The 25949-nt window shown below is 39.0% G+C and overlaps 1 protein-coding gene across 35 annotated transcripts in view; it reads right to left on the bottom strand.

The window, feature by feature from the left end:
- SIPA1L1 (signal induced proliferation associated 1 like 1) overlaps window positions 1–25949 on the bottom strand; it is a 410589-nt gene that overhangs the window by 222325 nt on the left and 162315 nt on the right. For 24 of the 35 annotated variants that reach the window (XM_064292697.1, XM_064292696.1, XM_064292664.1 and 21 more), the window contains one exon: window positions 12553–12644. The exons of 7 other annotated variants lie outside the window; for them this stretch is intronic. The gene's annotated coding sequence lies outside the window, so the exon portion shown is untranslated. 4 more of the 35 variants (XM_064292681.1, XM_064292689.1, XM_064292679.1 and 1 more) reach the window with 3 other exon arrangements.

Raw genomic sequence — 25949 nt, 5'->3', positions numbered from 1 at the left:
AGTGGAAAAGAAAGCCATGAAGAGGGAGGAGCTATCTGCAATATATATATACATCCAACCATACCCAGGATATACAAAGAACTGCAAAATTAGTAAAAGCCAGATACCTTACTCTCTCTTCCTCTCTTAAAGGTACAATAACGGAATAGGCAGTTCAAAAAAGAAGAGACTCAGTTGGATAGAGCTGGAGAAAAATGTAGAACAAAATTCTAACTCACAAAAACAAAAAGACCAGACTTACTGGTCTGACAGATACTGAGAGTATGGCCCCTGAACACCCTTTAAGCTCTATAATGAAGTCACTCCTGAGGTTTACCCTTCAGCCAAAGTTCAGACAGGCCCATAAAACAAAACAAGATAGAGGAGTGTACCAGCCCAGGGGCAAGGACTAGAAGCCAGGAGAGGACAGAAAGCTGGTAACAGAGAGCCCAAGATCAAGAAGGGGAGAGTGTTGACATGACATGGAGTTGGTAACCAACTTCACAGAACAATACATACACTAATTGTTTAATGAGAAGTTAGTTCTATAAACCTTCATCTAAAGTACAATAATAAAATAATAATAAAGTGTTCTAGATATATACATAGGTTAAGTATCAAAGCCAGAACAGGTACCATGCCAGAAAATCCCATCATGATTTTCTAGTTGTATTTGGAATTTACAAAGCAAGTAGAGGGCCAGTGCAAAAAAGGAAGACCCTCAAAGAGATAGATCGACACACTGGCTGCCTGCAACAATGGGCTCAAACTTAACAATGCTCATGAGAATGGCGCAGGACCTGTCAGTGTTTCATTCTGTTGTACATAGGGTCACTATGAGATGGAACATACTCAGCAGCACCTAACAACAACAACATACATACATACACACAGAGAAGAATGCAAATTCTAAGTATACATCTTTAAGAATTTTCATAAGTCAAACCCACCTGTATAACTACCATCTAAGTCAAAAAAGAACATTACCAATACTCAGAACCTACTCAGGGTCCCCATCCCAGTAACACCCTTCAAAGGTACCACCACGATGATTTCTAGTGCTAAAACATTAGTTTTGTCTTTTGAACTCTATATAAACGAAGTCATACAGTATTCACTCTTGTATCTACCTTCCTTCACTCAACACTGGTTTGTGAACATCGTCTATGCTGTCAGAGGAGGCAAGAGTACCTTTACATGAACATAACCAAAAACCAAACCCACTGCTCCCAAGACAATTCGACTCATGCTGACCCTGTAGGACTGAGTAGAACTGCCCTGTAGAGTTTCCAAGGCTGTAATCATTACAGAAGCAGACTGCCACATCTTTCTCTTATGGAGTAGCTGGTGGGTTTGAACCACTGACTTTTTGGTTAGCAGCTGAGCACTTTAACCACTGAGCTACCAGGCCACTATATATTTCTCCATTTACTATTCAAGGTCATTTGGGTTACTTATATTTTAGCACAAGTACAAAAATGCCACTATGACTATGCATGCACATATATTTTAGGGCACATATGTGTGCATTTCTGTGAGGTCTATATAGCTAGGAGTGGAACTGCTAGGTCAAAGGTTGTGCCAATTTATATTTCCACCAGCAGTGTATGTGAGTTCCAGTTGTTCTCTACTTGGGATTACAGGCTTTTCCATTTCAATCATCCTGGTGGGAATATAATGGTATCTCAATGTGGTTTTAATTTACCTTTCCCTTATAAGAAATGATTCTGAGAACCTTTAAAAGATTTATTATAAGCCAACTGAGTCTCTTGTGAACTGCCTACTCCATTATTATGCCTTTGAGAGGGGAAGAGAGAATAAGTCATCTGGCTTTTACTAATTTTGCAGTTCTTTCTAAATTCTGGGTATGAGTATAACTATCTGTTGGATACATATATTGCAGGTAGCTCCTCCCTCTTCATGGCTTTCTTATCTACTCTCTTCTGATGAAGAGAAGTTCTTAATTTTTATGTAGTTCAAATCATCAACTTCATCCTTTATGGTTACCCATTGCTGTCCAGGTGGTTCTGACTCATAGCGACCCTGCAGGATACAGGAGAACGATCCCAAGGGTTTCCAAGGTTGTAAATCTTTACAGAAGCAGATTGTTAAACACCTTTCTCCTGTGGAGTGGCTGGTAGGTTTGAACCACTGACCTTCCAGTTAGCAGCCAAGAGCTCAACCACTGCATCACCAGAGCTCCTTCCTTTATGGTTAAATCTCTATGAAATTCAAAAAGCACCCTCCAAATGTAAAAAAGAAAAAAAAATTAGATTATCTACAATTATAACCATGGCATGCTTACAATAGAAAGTTAATCACTTTAACAAGTTTATACAACGGTTTTTAAACTCCTAACAAACTTAATATAAAGAATTGTTCAATAAAAAACTTCAGTGTGAAAGGATTAGGATTGAGTCCCTGGTTTCTGGTGGGCACATCTCACACTAACGACCTTCACCCAGTCACCAACTAGAAAGTCTCATTCACACAATTTTGAAAAAGGCTGCTCATAACGACAGGTTTTGCTTGTGTATCCATTAACAAATGTGGACATCTAAGTAAATGTGATAAAGAGGGCTCACAAGAGAAATTACAGTCCCAAACATCTCAGGACTAAAGTTAGGGTATTCATAATTGAGCACATCAAACATTTTTTGGGTGGGGGGTACTTTTGCTAAGATAGTTTCTATTAACGTAGAAGGAATAAGTATCCTGAAATGAGAACCAAAAATAGCTGAAGAAAATAAAGCTGTTAGATTGATTATTTAAGATGTGATATTTGCATAAGAAATTACCATATTATGATATAATTACATATTCTTTGAACAAGAACTTGCTTGACAATATGAGACATGAAAAGCAATGAAGTGCTTTAGAGACTTAAGAATTTGATTAAGAATACAAAAGCAGGCATTGTGCTTACATAAATTGCATACATAGGAACAGACTTTTCTATTTTTAAAATCGTTTTATTAAATCACCAAGCCAACAATCAAATTTTATATATATAACAAATGCATCAAAATGACATGATGAATATGGGAAAAGAACCAATCCTGGAACCTATGATTTAAACATCTCTTTTATGCAACAATGATTTAAAGAACACACTTTTTCTTGTCCCTTTTTAGGTTAAAACCAGTATTAATAACTATTCCCATTGTTGTTGTGTGCCGTCAAGTGAATTCTGACTCATATAGACTCTATAAGACAGAGTAGAACTGCCCCATAAGGTTTCCTACGCTATAATCTTTACAGAAGCAGATGGTCAGGTCTTTATCCTATGTAGTGGCTGGTGGGTTCAAACCACCGACCTTTCAGTTAGCAGCTGGGCATTTAAACACTGCACCACCATAATTCACATTGTTGTTAAGCACCATCGAGTCAGTTCTGACTCACAGTGACTCTAGGTACAACGGAACTAAACAACGCTGAGTCCTGCACCATCCTCATAATTGTTGTTATGCTTGAGCCCACTGTTGCATAAAGGCAACATGTGAGGTACCCCAAATTTCACAAAAGACTTTTCAACAAAAATACAATAGACTCCATCATCGAAAACTGATGCAAGCCACAACTGGACTAAACCAAAAGCAAAGAAGGTTCCTGAATAAACTGAATGCTTCAAAGACCAGCGTAGCAGGGGCAGGGGTCTGGGGACCATGGTTTCAGGGGACATCTAAGTCAACTGAAACAATAAAATCTATTAAGAAAACATTCTGCATCCCACTTTGAAGAGTGGCGTCTGGGGTCTTAAATGCTAGCAAGCAGCCATCTAAGATGCATCAATTGGTCTCAAACCACCTGGATCAAAGGAGAATGAAGAACACCAAGGACACAAGGCGATTATGAGCCCAAGAGACATAAAGGGCCACATGAACCAGCAACTACATCATCCTGAGGCCAGAAGAACTAGATGGTGCCCAGCTACAACCGATGACTGCCCTGACAGGGAACACAACAGAGAACCCCCAAGGGAGCAGGAGAGCAGTGGGATGCAGACCCCAAATTCTCTTAAGACCAGACTTAATGGTCTGACTGAGACTGGAAGGACCCCGGTAGTCATGGCCCGGCCCCCAGACCTTCTGTTGGCCTAGGACAGGAACCATTCCTGTAGCCAACTCTTCAGACATGGATTGGACTGGACAATGGGTTGGAAAGGGATGCTGGTGAGGAGTGAACTTCTTGGACCAGGTGGACACTTGAGACTCTGTTGCCATCTCCTGTCTGGAGGGGAGATGAGAGGGTGGAGGGGGTTAGAAGCTGACAAAATGGACACAAAAAGAGAGAGTGGAGGGAGAGAGCAGCTGTCTCATTAGGGGGAGAGTAATTGGGAGTGTGTAGCAAGGTGTATATGGGTTTTTGTGTGAGAGGCTGACTTGATTTGTAAACTTTCACTTAAAGCACAATAAAAATTATTAAAAGAAAAAATTGATGCAAGCCTTTTAAAGAGCAATTGACTAACTATCAGCCTATAGTTACACAGCACAAACTAAACAACCTACTTCCTCCTGCCTGCCCTGGCTAGTCATGAACAGCATACGTCACTTATCAGGAAAGTTCTATCTGACAAGCTCTATTCACCATGCCATGACCAAGGAAAAGGAAATATGTGCAAGAGTCCATAGATATTACATAAAGAAAAAAACTATTACAAGAAATCCAGGGTTGCTTTTAAATGACACTTTACCTTATAAATCCAGCAGCAACCACATACTTTTGAAAAATAGGAGAGTATATATTGTAAGGCATATTGTTTATTCAGCCTATAGACAATGTTTGGTGCACATACAGATACACATTCATGCTGTTGTTGCTCTTAGGTGCTGCTGAGTCAGTTTCAACTCATAGTAACCCTACGTACAATAGGACGAAACACTGTCCAGCCTTATGCCATCCTCACCATCGTTTATGTTTGAATCCATTGTTGCAGCCACTGTGTCAATCCATCTCATTGAAAGTCATCTTCTTTTCTGCTGACTCTCTACTTTATCAAGCATGATGTCCTTCTCCAGGGACTGATCCCTCCTAATAACATGTCCAAAGTACTTAAGACAAAGTCTCCTCATTCTCCCTTCTAGGAGCATTCTGGCTGTACTTCTTCCAAGACAGATTTGTTCATTCTTCTGGCAGTCCATGGTATATTCAATATTCTTCACCAACACCATAATTCGAGGGCATCAATTCTTCTTTGTTCTTCCTTATTCATTGTCCAGCTTTCAGATACATACGAGGCGATCGAAAATACCATGGCTTAGGTGAAGTACACCTTCATTCAGAGTGACATCTTTGCTTTTTAACACTTCTAAAAAGTCTTTTGCAGCAGATTTGCCCAATGCAATACATCGCTTTATTTCCTGACTACTGCTTCGACAGCCGTTAATTGTGAATCCAAGTAAAATGAAACCTACAACAACTTCAATATTTTCTCTGTTTATCATGATGTTGCTCACTGGTCCAGTGGTGAGGATTCTGGTTTTCTTCATGTTGAGGTGTAACCCAACTGAAGGCTGTCGTCTTTATCTTCATCCGTAAGTGCTTCAAGTCCTCTTCAGTTTCGGCAAGCAGAGTTGGGTCATCTGTATATGGAAGGTTGTTAATAAGTCTCCCTCCAATCCTGATGTCGCATTCTTCTTCATATAGTCCAGCTTCTCGGATTATTTACTCAGCATACAGATTGAATAAGTGTGATAGAAGGATACAACCCCAATGCATGGCTTTCCTGATTTTAAACCAAGCAGTAACCCTTTGTTCTATTCGAACTGCCTCTGGGCACATTCTTAGAGCCCTGGCATCCATCCCCTGAGCCCAGTTTGAAAAGCCCTGAAGCAGATGTTACAGAGCGTATGGACTTCACTTACAGAAGAGCTCCTAGGGCATTTATTGAGAGGCACTTCACTATCTTTTTTCAAACACAGTTCTAATAGGCTTATTCATGATCACTTCATAAACACAGTAACCAGAAACGAAAAGAGAAATGAGGCTGCTGCCAGAATCAGGCACACCAGCAGCAGAGAAGTAACGCCTGAAAGAGACAGGAACATTGCTGTATAACTCAACAATCCTCGAAACCTTCCCTGTAATTTCAAACCATTTAATAATTATAGTTCATAGCAATGACCTCCACTATGAAGAAGAGATTATATTTAATGTGGTTAAAATAATTTCCCCAGAAATGGTTAACACAGAAAACGTAAAGCTTCAAGAGAACACTTCACCAAGGAGCCTATCGGGATGGCAAATAAGCACATCAAACATGTTCAACATAATTAGCCATTGGGAAAATGCAACTTAAAGCCACCGGGCGATACTGCTACACACCTATTAAAAAAACCAAACCGAACTCAGTGCCATCGAGTTGAGTTCGACTCATAACGACCCTATAGGACAGAGTAGAACTGCCCCGTTAAGTTTCCAAGGAGCACCTGGTGGATTCAAACTGCCGACCCTTTGGTTAGCAGCTATAGCACTTAACCACTACACCACCAGGGTTTCCACACACCTATCAGAATGACTAAAATAAAAAGTACTGGCAATACAAGTGTTGGTAAGGATGAGGAGCAACTAGAACTTTCAAACATTGCTGACGGAAATGCAAAATGGCACAGTCACTTTCGAAAACTGGCAGCTTCTCATTAAGTCAAACATATACTTACCATATGACACAGAAATCATACATCTGTGTACCTACTCCAAAGAAATGAAAATTCACGTCCCCAGAAAAACCTGACTACAAATGTATATTATAGCAGCTCTATTCATAATCGCCCAAAACTGGGAACAACCTAAATGCCCTTCGGTAAGTAAATGGATAAGCAAACTGGTACATTAATAAAATAGAACACTGAGCAATAAAAAGCAACCAACTATTGATATATGCAAAAACTTAGATGAATCTCAAAGGCATTGTGCTAAGAGAAAGTAGCCAGTGTCAAAAGGTTACATACTGTATGACTCCATTTACATGGCATTCTAATTCATTAAATTAAACAACATCCTCAGTAAGACGAAACTACAGGATTGGAAAAGACATCAATAGCTGCCAGGAGTTATGGGTAAGAGGAGGCATCGACTATAAAGGAACAGCACAAGAGAGTTTTTTGGAACAATGGAACTGTTCTGCATCCTGGCTGTGGTGGTAGTTATAAGAGTCTACATTCTAATATTAACACATGACTGATTCGGATAGCCTTTCAAAGAGGTGAAAACATCTACCATACCAACAGTAATCATAAGGAGCTGGAGCAGCTATATATATACTATTAGACAAAATAGACTTTAGGACCAAAATATTACTGGAGACAAAGAAGTACAGCTTACACCGTCAATTCATCAGGAAGATACAACATTTATTAATGTATATGCAAGCTAACAACAGAGTTCCAAAACAAATGAAGCAACAAAGAGAACTAAAAGGAAGAGACAATTCAACAATAACTGGAGACTTCAATACATCACTCTCAGTAATTGGTAGAACAACTAGACAAAATATCAGTAAGAATATAAAATACTTGAACATCTTGACCAAAATGACATCTATAGAACACTTCATCCAACAACAGTAGAATATACATTCTTGTCAAGGCCCAGGATAGGCCATTTGCAATGCCAGAAAACAAATCTCAATAAATTCAAGAGGACTGAAATCATATAAAGTATGTTCACAGACCACAAAGGAATTAAATCAACAATTGAGAGAAATGAGAGATATCTCCAAATATTTAGAATTTAAGCAACACAGTTATAAAATCATAAGAAAGTTCAGTATTTTGAAGTGGAAAAAAACAAAAACACAGCATATCAAAATTTATGAAATACAGTTACAGCTGCGATTAGAGGGAAACATAGCTTTAAACGTACATATCAGAAGGTAAAATAACGTCAACTCATTTCTACCTTAACAAATTACAAAAAGAGCAAGCTAAACTCAAAACAAGCAGAAGGAAGGAAAGAATACAGATGAGAGCAAAAATCAATGAAACAGAAAATGGAGAAAATCAAGGATATCGTAAGTTGATCCTTTGAGAAGAGCGACATAATGAAAAAACCTTTAGCTAGACTGACCAAGAAAAAAAGAGGGATGACATCAATTGCCAAAACCAGAGAAGAACGACCCTACAGAAATTAAAGTATTATAAAGGAATACTATAATGAAACAGGCAAATTCCTAGAAAGACATAAATGATCAAAACCGACTCAAGAAGAAACAGAAAATATGAACAGACTTACAAGTAAAGAAATTATATTACTAATTTAAAATCTTCCCACAAAGGAAGTCTCACTGGTAAATTTCATCACCTATTAAATAATAATAATAATTCTTGACAAACTGTCCCAGAAAATAGAGGAGAAAACACTTCCCAACTTATTCTATGAGGCTACTATTACCCTAACACCAAAGCAAGACAAATACATCACAAGAAAACAACAGATCAATACCCTCTGTGATTACACACATGCAAAAAAATCCTCAATTAGCAAACCAAATCTAGCTAATTATAAAAAGGGTTATACACTATAACAAAGTGGGATTCATCCCAGGTATGCAAGTTTGGTTCAACATCTGAAAATCAATTAATACAGTTTATTAATAAAGAACAAAAAACCCACATGTTCCTATCAACATACACAGCAAACACACCTAACAAAATTCAACGCCTATTCATGATTTAAAAAAAAAATTTTTTTTAGCAAACTAGGTATAAAAGTGAACTTCCTCAACCTGAAAAAGGGCCTCTATGAAAAACCTATAGCTAACATCATACTTGGAGCCCCAGTGGCAGAGTAGTTAAGAGCTTTGCTGCTAACCAAAAGGTCAGGAGTTTGAATCCATCAGCTGCTCCTTGGAAATCCTATGGGGCAGTTCTACACTATCCTATAAGGTTGCTATGAGTCAGAATCGACTCAATGGTAACAGGTTTTTTATTTTGTTTTGTTTAAATGTCATACTTAATGATGAAAGACTTCCTAATGTAAGTAACAAGGACGTCATTTCTATTCATCATTATTTTGGAGATTCTAGATCACTCAGTAAGGCCAAAAAACGGGGGGTGGGAGGGTCACCCAATTCTGAAAGGAAGAAATAAAACTGACAGGCTTTCAAATCCTTAAATTTTCTAGATTTTCAATTATCTCCTCCTCTCCCCTCCAAATCACATTAAACCAGAGAATTCTGGTTTAAATCCAAGAGTTAATGTGCCTTTTAGACGGTAAATATTAAACTATGGATTTTATTCAGCCTGGTCTGTCAACATTATCAGTTACTGGGGAATAAAAGCTCTTCAACAGAATAACCAACACAAACAAAAAGCTGCATATGATATTTATAGCAAAAATTTCTGCTGAAGTAGAATTTATCCATTTTAAAATATCTGACACATTTTCCGAATGTAAATACATTTTAATTTTTGTTTCATCAATTTCTATCAAATTAAATAGACTTTAGGATATTAGGTAGCTTCACGACTGACATAATACACGTAACCTTTTTTCCAACACATATTTAGAGGGAAACAATAACCCAAGTTTCCAAGGTGAACTAAAGTTTTGTATTCTGATGAGGGCTACTTTCATGGTGATACATTACCAAAATGCTCTTGACCACTTTTTGGTTAATGCTATGATTGTATAATGAAAGTTTCCTCAGTCACTCTGGTCAAGCACTTTAATTATTACACCAGTCCCTAGTCACATACACAAAACATATGACTTAGTTTTGTTCACATGACACTAGAACAATATCTAGTGCCTACCCAAGTAGTTGTTCAATAACTACTTTTGCGGGGAGAGGTAGACGGGTACACTGAAAAAAGTATTCCTTTGATGGAAATCTAGTTGGAAATTGGAGAATAATACACAAGTAAAAAGCATCCTGGATACTGCCTTCCAGGACAACAAAAAGTAAAGCTCAGTGTTTGAAACCACCACTTCTAAAAAATTTGCCAGTGAAAACCTATGAATAGCAGTGCAACACTGTCTGGTATAGTGCCAGAAGATGAATCCCTCAGGTTGGAAGGCATTCACAATACAAATGGGGAAGAGTTTCCTCCTCAAAGTAGAGTCAACCTTAATGATGTGGATACAGTAAAGCTTTCTGGAGCTTCATTTGATGATGTGGCATGACTAAAAATGAGAAGAAACTGTTTCAAACACCCACTAATGATAATGTAGAATGTACAAAACATGAATCAAGGAAAATGAGAAGTCGTCAAAAATGAAATGGAATGCGTAAAGGTTAATATCCTAGGTATCAGTAAACTGAAATGAAATGGGCTGGTATTGGCCATTCTGAATCAATCATATGGGCTGATATACCAGGAACAACAAATTGAAGAGGAGTGGCATCACATTCACTGTCAGAACATTTCAAGATCTACCCTGAAGTACAATGCTGTCAATGATAGGATAATATCCATACGTCTACAAGGAAGACCAGTTAATAGGACTACTATTCAAATTTATACCAACCACTAATGCCAAAGGTGAACAGAAGATTTCTACCACCTTCTGTACTGTGAAATCCGTCAAACATACAATCAACATGCACTGAAAGTTACTGGTGATTGGAAAGTAAAAGTTGGAAACAAAGAAGAAGGATTAGTAGTTGAAAAATATGGCCTTGGTGATAAAAACAATGCCGGAGATCATACGATAAGTTTTGCAAGATGAACAACTTCTTCATTGCAAATACCTTTTTTCAACAACATAAATGACTATACATGTGGACCCTGCCGGATAGAATACACAGGAATCAAATCGAATACATCTATGGAAAAAGATGATGGAGAGGCTCAATATCGTCAGTCAGAACAAGGCCAGGGGCCAACTATAGGAGAGACCATCAATTGCTCACATTCAAGTTCAAGTTGAAGCTGAAGAAAATCGAAACTAGCCCATGAGTACCAAAAGTGTGACCTTGAATATATCCCACCTGAATTTAGAGACCATCTCAAGAATAGATATGAGGCACTGCACACTAATAACCAAAGACCAGACAAGTTATGGGATGACACCAAGGACATCATACATGAAGAAAGCTAAAGGTCATTAAAAAAGACCAGCAAGACCAAAGTGGATGTAAAAAGAAACTCTGAAACTTGCTCTTGAACACAGAGTTGCTAAGGCAAATGGAAGAAATGACGGAGTAAAAGAACTGAACACAAGACTTCAAAGGGTGGCTCAAGAAGACAAAGTATTATAATGAAATGTGCAAAGACCTGGAGTTAGAAAACCAAAAGGAAAGAACACATTCAGCGTTTCTCAAACTGAAAGAACTGAAGGTAAAATTCAAGCCTCGAGTTGGAATACTGAAGGATTCTATGGGGAAAATACTAAAGGATGCAGGAAGCATCAAAAGAAGATGGAAGGAATACACAGTCACCGTCCCAAAAAGAATTGGTTGACGTTCAGTCATTTCAGGAAGCAGCATATGATCAAGAATGGATGGTACAGAAGAAAGAAGTCCAAGCTGCACTGAAGGCACGGGCAAAAAACAAGGCTCCAGAAATTGATGGAATACCAATTGAGATGTTTCAACAAATGGATATAATGCTGGAAGCATGCACCCGTCTATGCCAAGAAATTTGGAAGAGAGCTACCTGGTCAACCACCTAGGAAGAGCTCCATATTTGTGCCCATTCCAAAGAAATGTGATCTACAAAATGTAAACATTATTAAACAATATGAGGAACCTGTACATAGATGAAGAGGCAGTCGTTTGAACTGAACAATGGGATACCATGTGGTTTAAAGTCAGAAAAGCTGTGTGTTAGGGTTGTATCCTTTCACCATACTTATTCAAGCTGTATGCTGAGCAAATAATCCAAGAAGCTGGACTATACGAAGAAGAACAGAGCATCAGGATTGGAGGAAGACTCATTAACAACCTGCATTATGCAGATGACACAACCTTGCTTGCTGAAAGTGAAGAGGACGTGAAGCACTTACTGATTAAGATCAAAGACTACAGCCTTCGGTATGGACTACACCTCAACATTAAGAAAACAAAAATCTTCATGACTGGACCAATAAGTAACACAGTATATAGAGAAATCATTGAAGTTGTCAAGGATTTCATTTTACTTAGATCCACAGTCATGGATCCCATGGAAGCAGCAGTCAAGAAATCAAATGATGCACTGCATGGGGAAAATCTGCTACAAAAGACTTCTTTAAAGTGTAAAAAAGCAAAGATGTCACTTTATGGACTAGGGTGTGCCTGACCCAAGCCATGATGTTTTCAATCACCTCATATACGTGCGAAAGCTGTACGATAAATCAGGAAGACCAAAGGAAAACCGACATCTTTGAATTATGGTGTTGGCGAAGAAGATTGGCTATACCACAGACTGCCAATAAAACAAACAAATCTGTCATGGAAGAAGTACAGCCAAAATGCTCTTTAGAAGAGATGATGGCAAGATTTCATCTCACGTACTTTAGACATGTAATCAGGAGGGACTAGTCCCTGGGGAAGGACATCATGTTTGGTGAAGTGCAGGGTCACTGACAAAGGGGAAGACTATATGAGATGGATTGATACAGTGGCTGAAACAATGGGCTCAAACGTACCAACAATTGTGAGGATGGCCCAGGACACGGCAATGTTCCATTCTGTTGGTCACAGATAGGGTCGCTATGAGTCGCAAACGACGTGACGGTACCTAACAACAACAAACAACAACAACAATGTATAAAATGTCATTTACTAATCGCTGAAAGAGAAAATGAAAAACCTATCTCAAGTTTTCTAAGAACAATTAAAGCCACTTTCAGACCCATTTATGCGCAAGTAACTATCTTAATGAAGCTTAGTAACAACCAAAGCAAGGAAAAGCATATGCCACAATTTACCCACAATTCCTGCTCACCAGGACAAATACTTAATCGGTTCCTGAAGTGCTTCCCTCTGAACGCTGGCTTTCATACACAAATTTTAGATCATTAAAGAACTCATGTGTGAACCTCATCCTGCCACACAGTATTCAAGTCTGAACCAGAGAGCAGAAATTGTTTAGAGTTTATATTAACATGATTTATACACAAGAACAAAACTGTTATCTTCCTCAGTAGATGTTCACACTGTACACAGCTTTACCCGTCGAGCTTTTTCAAAATCAAAGATTTATCTTAACTAAAAGGAACCCTCAAATAACACTCTGAAAATGTACCCCAACAACTCCACTTCTTGCATCTCTTTTATAAAGCATCAGCTTGACCCTTTATACCATTAGAAAAACATGGTTATACTGAAATTTAAACTTCTGAACTCCTAATAAAACTAACACCATGTTCCTAAATTCTGGTCTGCTTCACCTCCCCTTGAAACTTCAAGCAACCCATGTTTGTTCCCTGCTGCCAAGCCCTTTGTGTAGCTGTGCCATCAGTCCACTAACATGAAAAATTAAGCTAATAAACTACTTTGCGCTGCAGCCCTGCTAGTAGCCAATATTTCCTAAAGTAACCAAGCGAAGACCTTGTCATGGACAAGAGGCTGTGCTGATGCTGGCTGCCTCAATCCCTCACCATGAAAGAGTCAGACCACTGGGTGGCAGGGGGAGGCGCTGACTGACGTGGATTAACAGAAAACACGAGTATTTTTCTCAATCAGTCAATTCATATTTATTGAGTACTTTCTCTCTGCCAGGCTCTGATCAAGGTCATGGGCACATCCTACAGTAGTGAATAAACCAAAACCCCAGGCCCTCAAGGAACCTACGTTCTAGTTCAGAAAGAGTACCGAAGCTCACTAAAACGGAAACACTAAACATCCTAGTTCCAATTAAAATGAAAAAGTAGCCAGTCCTTTTTACCTCAGAATAACATTAGGAAAAAAACCCACTGCCACTGAGTCGATTCCAGTTCATAGTGACATCAGGAAAAGATAAATTAATTGATCTTCCCACCTCTACTCTTGTCACCTTCCAATACAATCTCCATAAAGCAACTCGGATGGCTGCTGTAAAACACAACATCCCCTTGCCTAAAGCCATTCATTGTACTTAGCATAAAATCAAAAATCCTGGACATGGCCTAAAAGCCCCTACGTAATTTCTTCCCAGCTATTCTTTCTAACCTTTAAGTGCTTGTAGCCCCAATTACTCTGGTCCAGCCACACTAACCTGTAAGCTCCCCAAACTCGCCCAACATTCCTATACGGGGTGGGAGTTTGCCTTAAACATTTTTCCACATCCCAAGTCCCAACCTGGTTAATTCCCACTCACCTGTGTCAGAAATGCATTCCCCATTCCCCACCCGACATGTACCCAGAGCTAAATTAGGATGTCAGCTACATTCTCACAGTTCCAAATTTGTCTTCATGTACAATTTGCTGAAAATGTGCCCACATAGCCTACCTCTTGCTTCATATATATATATATTTATATACACACACACACATTTTTTTTTTTTTTAAACAACTCATATGGTTGATCCTTTATATTGTTGGGAAAATGTGGTGACATTGCTTCAAGAGCACTTATTACATTTGCATGTATGTATTTGGGTGGCCATACTAATTTCCTGTCTCTTCCAATAAGTCATAACCTCCATGAAGACAAGTGCAATGTCCATTTTTGGAAGGACAATGTCCCTAAGAGTCTAAGGCAGTGCCTGGCACATAAAAGGCGCTCAAGGAAAAAGCCAAGTGAATGAATGATGATCATCACCAGGAGGAACAACTGTAATTTAAACCTCAGGAAACTACGCCCAAAGGTAGCTCAGTTTCCAAAAGCCGCATCCAATTTTGTTAGGCTTTTTAGTTGTAATGAAGGCTTTCCCGTGAAAACAACAAAATCCAGATTATAGTTGACACTTTCTTTCCAAGGAGTTAGCAATATATCTAAGCTATGGATTTGGTATCTTTTGTTTTCAAACGTGAATGCACTGTCTATTTCAAAAAAAGACTCCAAGGATCAAAAGGTAACTACTTAAACCATCAGTGATCAATAAAGCATTATACAATATTAAGATATTATAAATATTGTTATTTACTCAAAAGAACAAACTTTTCAGTATCAGAAACAAACACCTTCATTCTTATTAAAACACTAAATTTGCAAATGTTCTCTATAATTTATGTACATCAGTAAGTAGCTACTCAATACCTCACATCATATTTTTAAAGAAAGTTCTACTTTTTATTAATCCAGCTTTTACAAAAAAAAAAAAAATTACGTTACAGTGAAAATAGACTATTTGTAAGCAAGTATTTTGCTTCTGTCCAAATAAGTATTAACAACAACAAATTGTAAATGCACCCACAAATGTTCCGAAGAATGTTTCATGTATGACATTGCAATCCGCGCTTGCATAGCAGATAATCTTGGAGATGTCCAGATATTATTTTGCAATGCAAAAATATTCACAGTAGCCTTTTATTAGAAACACATCAGTTCTTACAACGGCATGGACTATATATATATACACACACACACACACACACACACGAACAAAAACTTAATTTTAAAAAAGATATTTGTTTTGATGTAAAAAAAAATTACAGGTATCCAAACCAAACTAAGCCAAACCTGCCACTGTCAAGTCGATTCTGACTCACAGCAGCCCTACAGGACCGAGTAGACCAGTCCCATAGGGTTTCCAAGGAGTGCCTCGTAGATCCGAACTGCCAACCTTTTGGTTAGCAGCCATAGCCCTTAACCACTACGTCATAAGGGTTTCCGCTTTTAGTATATATTAGTGTTATTTTAGGTTTTACGTGTCCTTTGGTATGATCTGACAGGTTATTTTTTGGGTCTGGGAATGCTTAAAAAATTTTTCCCATATAAATTAATGGTAATCCCTTCTTCACTTTACTCCATTTCAGCTTACGAAAGGTTTCACAGTAACGCTCTTTCATATAGTGGGGGAAACCTGTATCAGCCTCAAGGAAACTGTTATACAAACCTGAGGCTTGGCTGTGATAAATGATACTCAAAAAAAGTGGCTCATATTTTTTATAACTAATTATTCACTTGCATATTATAAATGTCACATTATTTGATAAATGGGCTGGTAAGAGTTGTCTGTAGTCTTTCTCCTATTTAGGGTTTATTCCAACATTTCAGGTTACTCTGAGAACACAAAATAAAACTAAAGAATCTATCATACTATGATCTTGTTGTTGTGTGCCATAATCTTTACAGGAGCAGATCACCAGGTCTTTTATCTCGTCAAGTGTCTGGTGGGTTCGAATCGCTGACCTCTCAGTTAGCAGCCGAGTGCTTAATCATTGCGCCACCAGGGCTCCACTCCTTCACTACAATCTTACCAAAAACTCACTGCCATCAAGTTGATTCCGACTCATAGCGACCCTATAGGACAGAGCAGAACTGCCCCATAGGGTTTCTAAGGCTGTAAACATTTACAGAACCAGGCTACCACATCTTTCTCCCACAGAGCAGCTGGTAGGTTGGAACTACTAACCTTTCAGTTAGCATCTGAGCACTTTAACCACTGCTCTACCAGGGCTCCTTCACTATGATCTTAGTATCTTAAAATTAATCTACTGGATTTTCTTCCCATGTTTTCCAGCCTTTCTTAGTTAAACTTGAAAACATCCAACGAAATTGGTACACAAAAATCTGACTCCATTTTATGATGAATAAACTCTCATCTTGCTACAAATTCATTGAAATAATGAGTATGGACTTGAGTATGGCACGAAGACTGACTGGGTTCCAAGTTACAAGGGTACCGGTTTCATCTAGCCTCAAATGCATACTGCCCTGGAGGGTATAAAACAGAGCTATGTGAATTACACAGCTATGTGAATTACCCTATCAGATCAGATCCTCAAGACCCAAATGTACCAGGTCAGTTTTCTAAAGGCACTATCTATTTTTAAACTAATGTAAGTTGGGTTCTAAATTTGACCTGCATTTAAATTATCATCTGGAGAGGAATGTCCGGCTGGACTCTCACACAGTTTAAGTTGCTTGAGGAAGGTCCAAACAAAGTTCATTTTATAGGCAACAGACAAAGGCTTCTCTTAGCAACTGGCATCTTCCCCAAAGGGAGGAGCAGCAGCTGTGAAGGAGCCATACTGCAGCTGAGGGTCCCTGGAATTTACTTTTTTACATAACTAATAAAAGCAGGCCATTCTTCACAGTTAGATGGTTTAGGAAAACCAATTTCCGATTGCTCTGCACAAAAGAATTAAGTAATAAAAAGCATATTTTCAGTAGAGCACTGAGTACATGAGTATCACCCCAAAGGAGATGCCAACAAAAACCTATTCTTAAGCTTCCTCACAATGCACTTCTCTTCAGAAAGCCCAAGTTCACATGGTCGCAAGGGCCAAAACAGTCTCACTGACAATGAAGAAAGAGTTTTCATTTGAATTTTATGTTCAGAATCTGAAAGATAAATGATAATGAATTTCCTACCATATCATCAGTTAAATAATTATGGCACCAAATCATGATATTTTTGGAAATTTCTATCATCCTTAATTTTGAGGAAGCCACAAAGTCTGAGAACATTTTTTTTATATCTTATAAAAAATTATTTTTCCAGGGTACCACAGTCTTATATGGTTGGTACAAGGGTACCACAGTCGTGTATGGTTGATGCGAGCACACTGTACCACTTAGGAAATTACAGCCCATCAGAAGATCACTGTCAGGACAGAGATAAAATAAACACATCTCTGGGAAAAGTCTATCAATATAAAACTACGCATCTATTTCTACAAACTCAAATAACCAGAATCCAGTAAAGCCCACTTAAATAAATTATTAATAATTAGTAATGGAAGTAAAAATACCAGATACACCCAAATGTACACGTCCACACACAAAGCCTGTCCTCTCATTAGTTCACAATTCCGGTCCAGTCCACCATGTCTAAAGGTAAAGCAACATCGTGATCCTGAGGGCAGAGCAAATCCAAGTATTTCAGTTTCTAGATATCTGAAATATCAATTTGATTTTAAGATTCCAAAACTCTAGACCAGGAAATATAAAAGTACAGCATATATACTAATGCCCCAATTCGATCATGCCTCATTCATTCAAAGCCCATCTGTTGAGCAGTGTGACTAAGGCTGCATGTTGCTATCTGGTATCCATTCTCAACACATAAGAATCACGAGCCCCTCCTCTGTTCGTACCCTTAATCTACTGCTAAAGCATTTACAAGTTGAGGGTAGGAAATATGTGTTATCTGTCTATCGGTCCGTCCACCTCCCAACCCCCAAAAAAACTATTCTTGTTCACTTTGCAGCTCTAGAACCCAGCACGTAACATATTCAGTAACTGTTAAAGGGAGAACTGGAGGCAAATGAATATGAAACTCCTAAGTTAAGAGTCTACAGATAACAGACAGTTGTATAGTTCTGAACTGTGCCGTGGTACCTGCACATGGGCAGCTCATTCAACAAGACAAGCAAGGTGGAGAAACTGTTCCCTGCCGAGCTCGGGTTGTCTTGCTCTTAACTTCCAGGATGTGTAGACCTCATTACCTCATGTCCCCACAGACTGAGTATGGTGAAAGTTCCAATCTTCCTTGCTCCTCTTCCTACTCACCTCCTCACATTCATTCAGCATTTACTGGGCACCTACTATGTGCCACACACTGCACACACTGATGCCAGGAATAGTTCTAACAAACAAAACACGGCAACTGCCCTCAAGGGATCTGTCACCCATAAAGGAAAGGAAAAACATAAAAGCAACTGTGAATTCAGTATGAAGAAACGACTGATACACAAAATGCGTGCTCCCTACAGGCGGGCCAAGTACCGTTTTGAGAGCTTTATAAGGGACAATCTCACTTACTCCACAGCATCACTGCTCTGTGTCCTCTCTGTGACGCTGTCAGGACAGGGGCCAAGAAAACAGTAGGGCCAGCTAACCCACTAAACCTGTCAGGAGGTGATGGGGCAGGTAGGAGAGATGGCATGAACAACAGAAAAGGCTGACCAGAGAAAAAGAAACTTAAAGGCTCAAAAGAACTTTCCCAGGTTGAAGGAGACAGGACCTTTCCACGCAGAGAACTTAGAAGGCAGGGAAATCTAGGAGGCAAGGGAGACCATGGTGCATTAAGAAGAACATGGCAGAGCTTGGTACTAGATCAGTAAGTATACATATCTACCCAGAATAATTCTGTAACCTGAGAGATTGAGTTTCTAGAGTTATGCCTACGCAAGAGCTCTGTGAGAAAGTTAGACCTAATGATTACTCACAATGTTTCTAAAACATGTGCCCTCTGCAGAGATATGAAAGAATATCTTAATCTGAAGCATATAATATCAATCATAATCAATTTTTAGGCCCAGATTATTGATATTTATATTTATTAAGGTTACTTATTGGACAATAAAAATATATTAAGAATTTTACAAAAGCATTAACGATAGACTGAAAAAAAATTTTAATGCTGAAATACTTCTTTAAAATATCCCTAAAGAACACAGTATTTGCCTTTAAACTTAGAAAAGCTGGCTGGGCAGATTCATGACTTGAAAATATTTTTCATGTGTTGTGGCAGAGAGTCAATTCTTTCAAACTCAATTTCCACTGCCACCCCTCTCTTCTTCTATATGAATAAAAATTTCATTTTGTTTGGACTAACAATATGCCTACTTAAACACCACATTTCAGCTTACCTTGAAGAAGGTGGTGGTCAAGGAGTTTTAAGTAGCAGTCACTGGCTGGGGCTTCTGGAATGTCCCTATTGTACTTTTTCCTTTCCCCTTCTCTTGCAGACATCTTGGCTGATGCGCCAACAGTTTCCTGTGGTTTTGAGAACTAATGTCTTAACACTAAGGATACTGAAAGCCGGAAGAAGTCTGAGTTCCTGACGACTTGGTAGAACCACCACCCTGTAAAGTTTTCCTACACATATTTTAAATGAGAAATTCAAACCTCGTTTAGTCAGATCCCTGTTCCTACTAGTCAAACAAAAATTTCATTGCAGTCCTACGGGAGATTTAAACTGTACATGGTAAAATTTGGCAAAAAGCAATTTCAAATAAATTTTAAATTTTAAAACATTATTTCGTGATTCACTATCTTTTTTTGACTCACATCCACATGATTATTAAACATTTTTTTAAATCAGAATAAACTCTTTTCCAATTTTCTCATTGAGCACAAGCTCACTCAAGCTCTTAGGAGGTTTTCTAAAGGAATTACAACTGAGCTCATTTTGAGTCGCACCAAATTGGCAGATGAAGGTCCTGAAAGCTTTACTCCGTTCACATCATTCAGGCTGACTGTACTTTGAGGAGGCAGTTCTTCCCCAGCAATATTTTGAGGGCCTTCCAACCTCAGGGCCTCATCTTTGGGCGCTACGTCAATGCTCCGCTGAAATGCATGAGGTTTTTACTGGCCAGTTTTTTCAAAAGTAGATCCCAGATCCTTCTTACCAGTCTGTCTTAGCCTGGAAGCTCCAATGAAGACTGTCTCCCATGGGGAGCCCTGCTCGTACTTAAAATACTGGTAGCATAGTTTCCAGCTCCACAGCAACACATAAGCTACCACAGTACAATAATCTAACAGATGACTCAAAATGAGAAGAAACAGCTACAAACATCCAATTAGTCAGAACGTGGAATGTACGAAGAATGACTCAAGGAAAATCGGAAGTTGTGAAAAATTAAATAGAACACTCGAACATCGGTATTCTAGGCATTAGTCAGCTGAAATGGACTGGTATTGGCCATTTTTAATTGGACAATCATATGGTCTACTATGCTAGAAATGACAAATTGAAGAGAAAAGGCGTCACGTTCATCGTGAAAAAGCACATTTCAAGATTTACCCTGTGAAATACAATGCTGTCACCGATAGGATAATATACATAACCCTAAAAGGAAGACCAGTTAATACAGCTATTATTCAAATTTACACACCAACCACTAATGCCAAAGATGAAGAAATTAAAGATTTTACCAACTTCTGCAATCGAATTGACTACATTTGTGGAAACAGAGGAAACCCTGGTGGTGTAATGGCTAAAGGTCAGCAGTTCAAATCCCCCAGGCACTTCTTAGAAACCCTGTGGGGCAGTTCTACTCTGTCCTATAGGGTCGCTATGAGTCAGAATCGACTCAACGGCAGTGGGTTTTTTTTTTTTTTTTGGTGGAAAGAGATGATGGAGAAGCTCAATATCATCAGTCAGAAAAAGGCCAGGGGCCAACTGTGAAACAGACCAATTGCTCATATGCAAGTTCAAGTTAAAGCTGTAGGAAATTAAAACAAGTCCACGAGAGCCAAAGTGCAACCTGGAGTATACCAAAAACCAAACCCATTGCCGTCGAGTCAATTCTGACTCATAGTGACCTGGAGTATATCCCACCTAAATTTAGAGTTCATCTGAAGAATAGGTTTGATGCACTGGACACTAATGACTGCAGACCTGACGAGCTGTGGGATGACATCATACATGAAGAAAGCAAAAGGTCATTAAAAAGACAGAAAAAAAAAAAAAAGACTAAAATGGATGTCAGAAGAGACTCTAAAAACCTGCCCTTGAATGTAGAGTAGCTAAAGGGAATGAAAGAAATGAAGTAAAAGAGGTGAACAAAAGATTTCAAAGGGTGGCTCAAGAGACAAAGTATTATAATGAAATGTACAAAGACCTAGAGTTAGAAAACCAAAAAAGAAGAACACACACAGCATTTCTCAAGCTGTTAAGAACTGAACAAAAAATTCAAGCCTCGAGTTGAGATATTGAGGGATTGTATGGCCAAAAAACTGACACAGGAAGCATCAAAAGAAGATGGAAGGAAGACAGAGTCACTGTCCCAAAAAGAACTGGTCGCCATTCAACCATTTCAGGGGGTAGCATAGGATCAAGAACCAATGGTGCTAAAGGAAGAAGTCCAACCTGTATTGAAGGCATTGGTGAAACAAGGTTCCAGGAATTGATGGAATACCAATTGAGATGTTTCAACAAATAGATGCAATGCTGGAAACACTCAATCGTCCATGCCAAGAAATTTGGAAGACAATTACCTGGCTGTTTGGATTGAATTGTAGCCCCCAAAACTATGTGTTTTGAGTCCTAACCTCTATACCTGTGGGTATAACACCATTTGGGATTGGGATGCCTTTATTATGTTAATGAGATAGGATTAGTATACAGTATATCCCGAATCAATTTCTTTTGAGATATTAGAGATTAATTAAATGCAAGCTAGCAAGCAGAGATGGAGGAAGAGAGATTCCAAGCCACATGAAGATCCCCCAGGAGCAGAAAAGCTCAAAGGGACAAGGACCTTCCTCCAGAGCCAGCAGAGAGAGAAAGCCTTCCCTAGAGCCAGAACTCTGAATTTGGATGTCTAACCTCCTAAACCAAGAGAAAATTAATTTGTTGTTTAAGTCACCCACTTGTGGTTTTTCTGTTATAGCAGCACTAGATATCTAAGACACTGGCCAATCAACTGGAAGAGATCCACATACGTGCCTATTTCAAAGAAAGGTGATCCATCAAAATGTGGAAATTAAAGAATATCATTAATATCACCAAGCCAAAAACTCACTGCTGTGGAGTCGATTCCAACTCATAATGACACTATAGGACAGAGGAGACCTGTCCCATAGGGTTTAGAAGGCTGTAAATCTTTACAGAAGCAGACTGCTACATCTTTCACCCACCAAAGAGCTGGTAGGTTCAAACCTTCAAACTTTCAGTTAGCAGCTGTCACGGACTGTGCCCCCCAAAATACGTGTCCACTTCATTAGGCCATGATTCCCAGTACTGAGTGGTTGTCCTCCATTTTGTGATTGTAATTTTATGTTAAAGAGGATTAGGGTGGTATTTTAACACCCTTACTAAGGTCATATCCCTGACCCAACGTAAAGGGAATTTCCCTGGAGTGTGGCCTGCACCACCTTTTATCTTACAAGAGATAAAAAGAAAGGGAAGCAAGCAGAGAGGGGGACCTCACACCACCAAGAAAGAAGGACCAGGAGCAGAACGTGCCCTTTAGACCTGGGGTCCTGTGCAGAGAAGCTCCTAGTCTAGAGGAAGATTGATGAGAAGGTCCTTCCTCCAGAGCCAACAAAGAAAGCCTTCCCCTGGAGCTGACGCCCTGAATTTGGAGTTCTAGCCTACTAGACTTTAAGAAAATAAACTACTGTTTGTTAAAGCCATCCACTTGTGGTATTTCTGTTACAGTAGCACTAGATGACTGAGACAGCAGCCAAGTGCGTTAACCACTGAACCACCAGGGCGCCTCATTAACATCACATGGAAGTAAAATTATGCTCAAACCCACTGACATCAAATTGATTTTGATTCATAAGGACTCTGTATGACAATGTAGAATTGCCTCCTATAGAACTGTCCCATAGAGTTTCCAAGGTAGATCTGAACTGCCAACCTTTTTGTTAGTGGCCAAGTTCTTAACCACTGCACTACCTTAAGATAATTCAAAAACAGGTGCACTAGTACACTGAAGGGAACTGCCAGAAATTCAAGCCAGATTTAGAAGAGGACATGGAATGGAGGATATCAGTGCTGATGTTAGGTGGATCTTGGCCGGAAGCAGAGAATGCCGGAAAGATGTTTATCTGTGTTTTACTGACTATTCAGAGGCATTCAACTGTGGATCATAACGAATTACAGATAACGTCACAAAAGAACGGGAATTCCAGAACACTTAATTGTGCTCGTGTGAAAACTCTACGTAGACTAAGAGGTAATTGTTTGAACAGAACATGGGGATACTCCACAGCTTAAAATCAGGAAAGGTGTGTGCCAGGGTTGTATCCTTTCATCATACTTATTCAGTCTGTATGATGAACAAGTAATCTGAGAAGCTGGACTATATGAAAAACGCAGCATCAGGATTGGAGGAAAATTCATTAACAACCTGTGACATGCAGAAGACACAACCTTGCTTGCTGAAAATGAAGAGGACTTGAAGCACTTGCTGATGATCAAAGACTACAGCCTTCAGTATGGATTACAACTCAACATAAAGAAAACCAAAATCCTCAAAACTTGACAAATAAGCAATGTCATGATAAATGGAAAAAAGATTAAAGCTGTCAAGGGTTTCATTTTACTTGGATCCACAATCAACATCCATGGAAGTGGCAGTCAAGAAATCAAATGAGAGGCACCCCAGAGGACATGGCCCCCAGACTCTCTGTTAGCCCAAAATTAAAACCATTCCCAAAGCCAACTCTTCAGACAAAGATTAGACCGGACTATAAGACATAAAATGATACTTGTGAAGAGTGTACTTCTTAGCTCAAGTAGACACATGAGACTAAATGGGTAGCTCCTGTCCAGAGGTAAGATGAGAAGGCAAAAAGGGACAGGGGCTGGTTGAATGGGCACAGGAAATACGGGGTAGAAAGGAAGAGTATGCTGCAACATTCTATCACGTAACAATGTATTATAAATTTTTGTATGAGAAACTAGAGCTGTAAACTTTCACGAAGACACGATTAAAAAAAAAAAAGGTAAACATGTAACAAAAAAATCGAATGACATATTGCACTGGCCAATCTGCTGCAAAAGACCTCTGTAAAGTGTTAAAAAGCAAAGATGTCACCCTGAAGACTAAGCTGCTGACCCAGGCCATGGTATTTGCAATTGTTTCAGACGCATGCAAAAGCTGGACAATGAATAAGGAAAATCTAAGAACTGATGCATTTGAATTATGCTGTTGTCAAAAAAATACTGAATATACATACCATGGATTGCCAGAAAACGGAACAACTGTGTCTTGAAAGAAGTACAGCCAAACCACACCTTAGAAGCATTCACATACTTTGGACATGTTTATCAGGAGGGACCAGTCCCTGGAAAAGGACATCATACTTGGTAAAGCAGAGGGTGACTGAAAAAGAGGAAGGCTCCAAAGGCGATGGACTGACACAGTGGCTGCAACAATGGGCTCAAACATAGCAAGGATTTTGAGGATGGCATAGGTTCCGGCAGTGTCTTGTTCCTTTGTACATAGGATCGCTATGAGTCAGAACTGATGTGATGGCACCTATCAACACCAATTAAGCTAGGTCCAATATCAATGGTTCCAGAAGAAGAGAAATCAAGCCAACGGTTTTTAAATTCTCACTAAGTGTGGTACAATGTTACACAAAGTTGTCAGTGAAATTGGAGACATTTCCATAAAGAAAACTTCACCCTAAGATACCACAGAGCACATTCTCATTACTGAGTTTATGCCCAAATGCCCCTACTAATAGAAAGTAAAAGTAAATTTCAAACACTTATCATTTGCCTCTGCGATGTGAAAGAACTACAATCTAAAGTAAGTACCTAGATTTAGGTAAAGAACAACATTTCAATAGCCCTCAAATATGGGCCACTTTTAAAGCTTTTTCCTCAAAGACTTTAATACATCCTTGTCTACAACTATGAAGTCACTTACTACAAAAGAGCAAAACAGCTCTGTGGGCATTGAAAAGTGATCTTACCTGTGCTTAACTAGCGCTGGAGATTGTTCACGTAAAGGAAGAACACCACACACGCTGTCTGGCTGACTGCGCTGGCTGCTGCATTACATTCACAAAGAAAAATGTGTTTAAACGTGAACGTCCAGGCACAAATATCCATCTGGGCAGGATGTTAACACCGTTCCTCAACTCCTTAAGGGTGCTATTCTCTCTTAGAAGTAGAAAATTAACCAACTGGTTTAAAAAAAAAAAAAAGCTTTAATTAAATTAGGAGAGAGACAGAGGGAGAAAGGAGTCATCTCTTTTGAACACAAACAAGGACTCATCTCAGTAAGATCATCGGGGAAGTTTAAAACATTAAATGCATCGGCATCCTAAATTATCTCTATGAAAAAGTTACAAAATCTCTCCTTGAAACCAAATCAGTCTAAGTCTTCCTTTGGATTGGATGTTTGGGCACAGAATAATGAAGCTCACTGCAGCACAGTTCTCTTGAGGGAGATGTACTCAGGAAAACGATGGTGATAAAACGTGGCTACTTATACCAAGCTGACACGCAGAAAATTGGCACAAGAAATGTTCTGATGACAC

The sequence above is a fragment of the Loxodonta africana genome, chromosome 10 (assembly GCF_030014295.1).
Source record: "Loxodonta africana isolate mLoxAfr1 chromosome 10, mLoxAfr1.hap2, whole genome shotgun sequence".
Classification (NCBI taxonomy): Eukaryota; Metazoa; Chordata; class Mammalia; order Proboscidea; family Elephantidae; genus Loxodonta; species Loxodonta africana.
The sequence above is the reverse complement of the archived record's forward strand: the minus strand, read 5'-3'. Positions and strand labels throughout refer to the sequence as shown.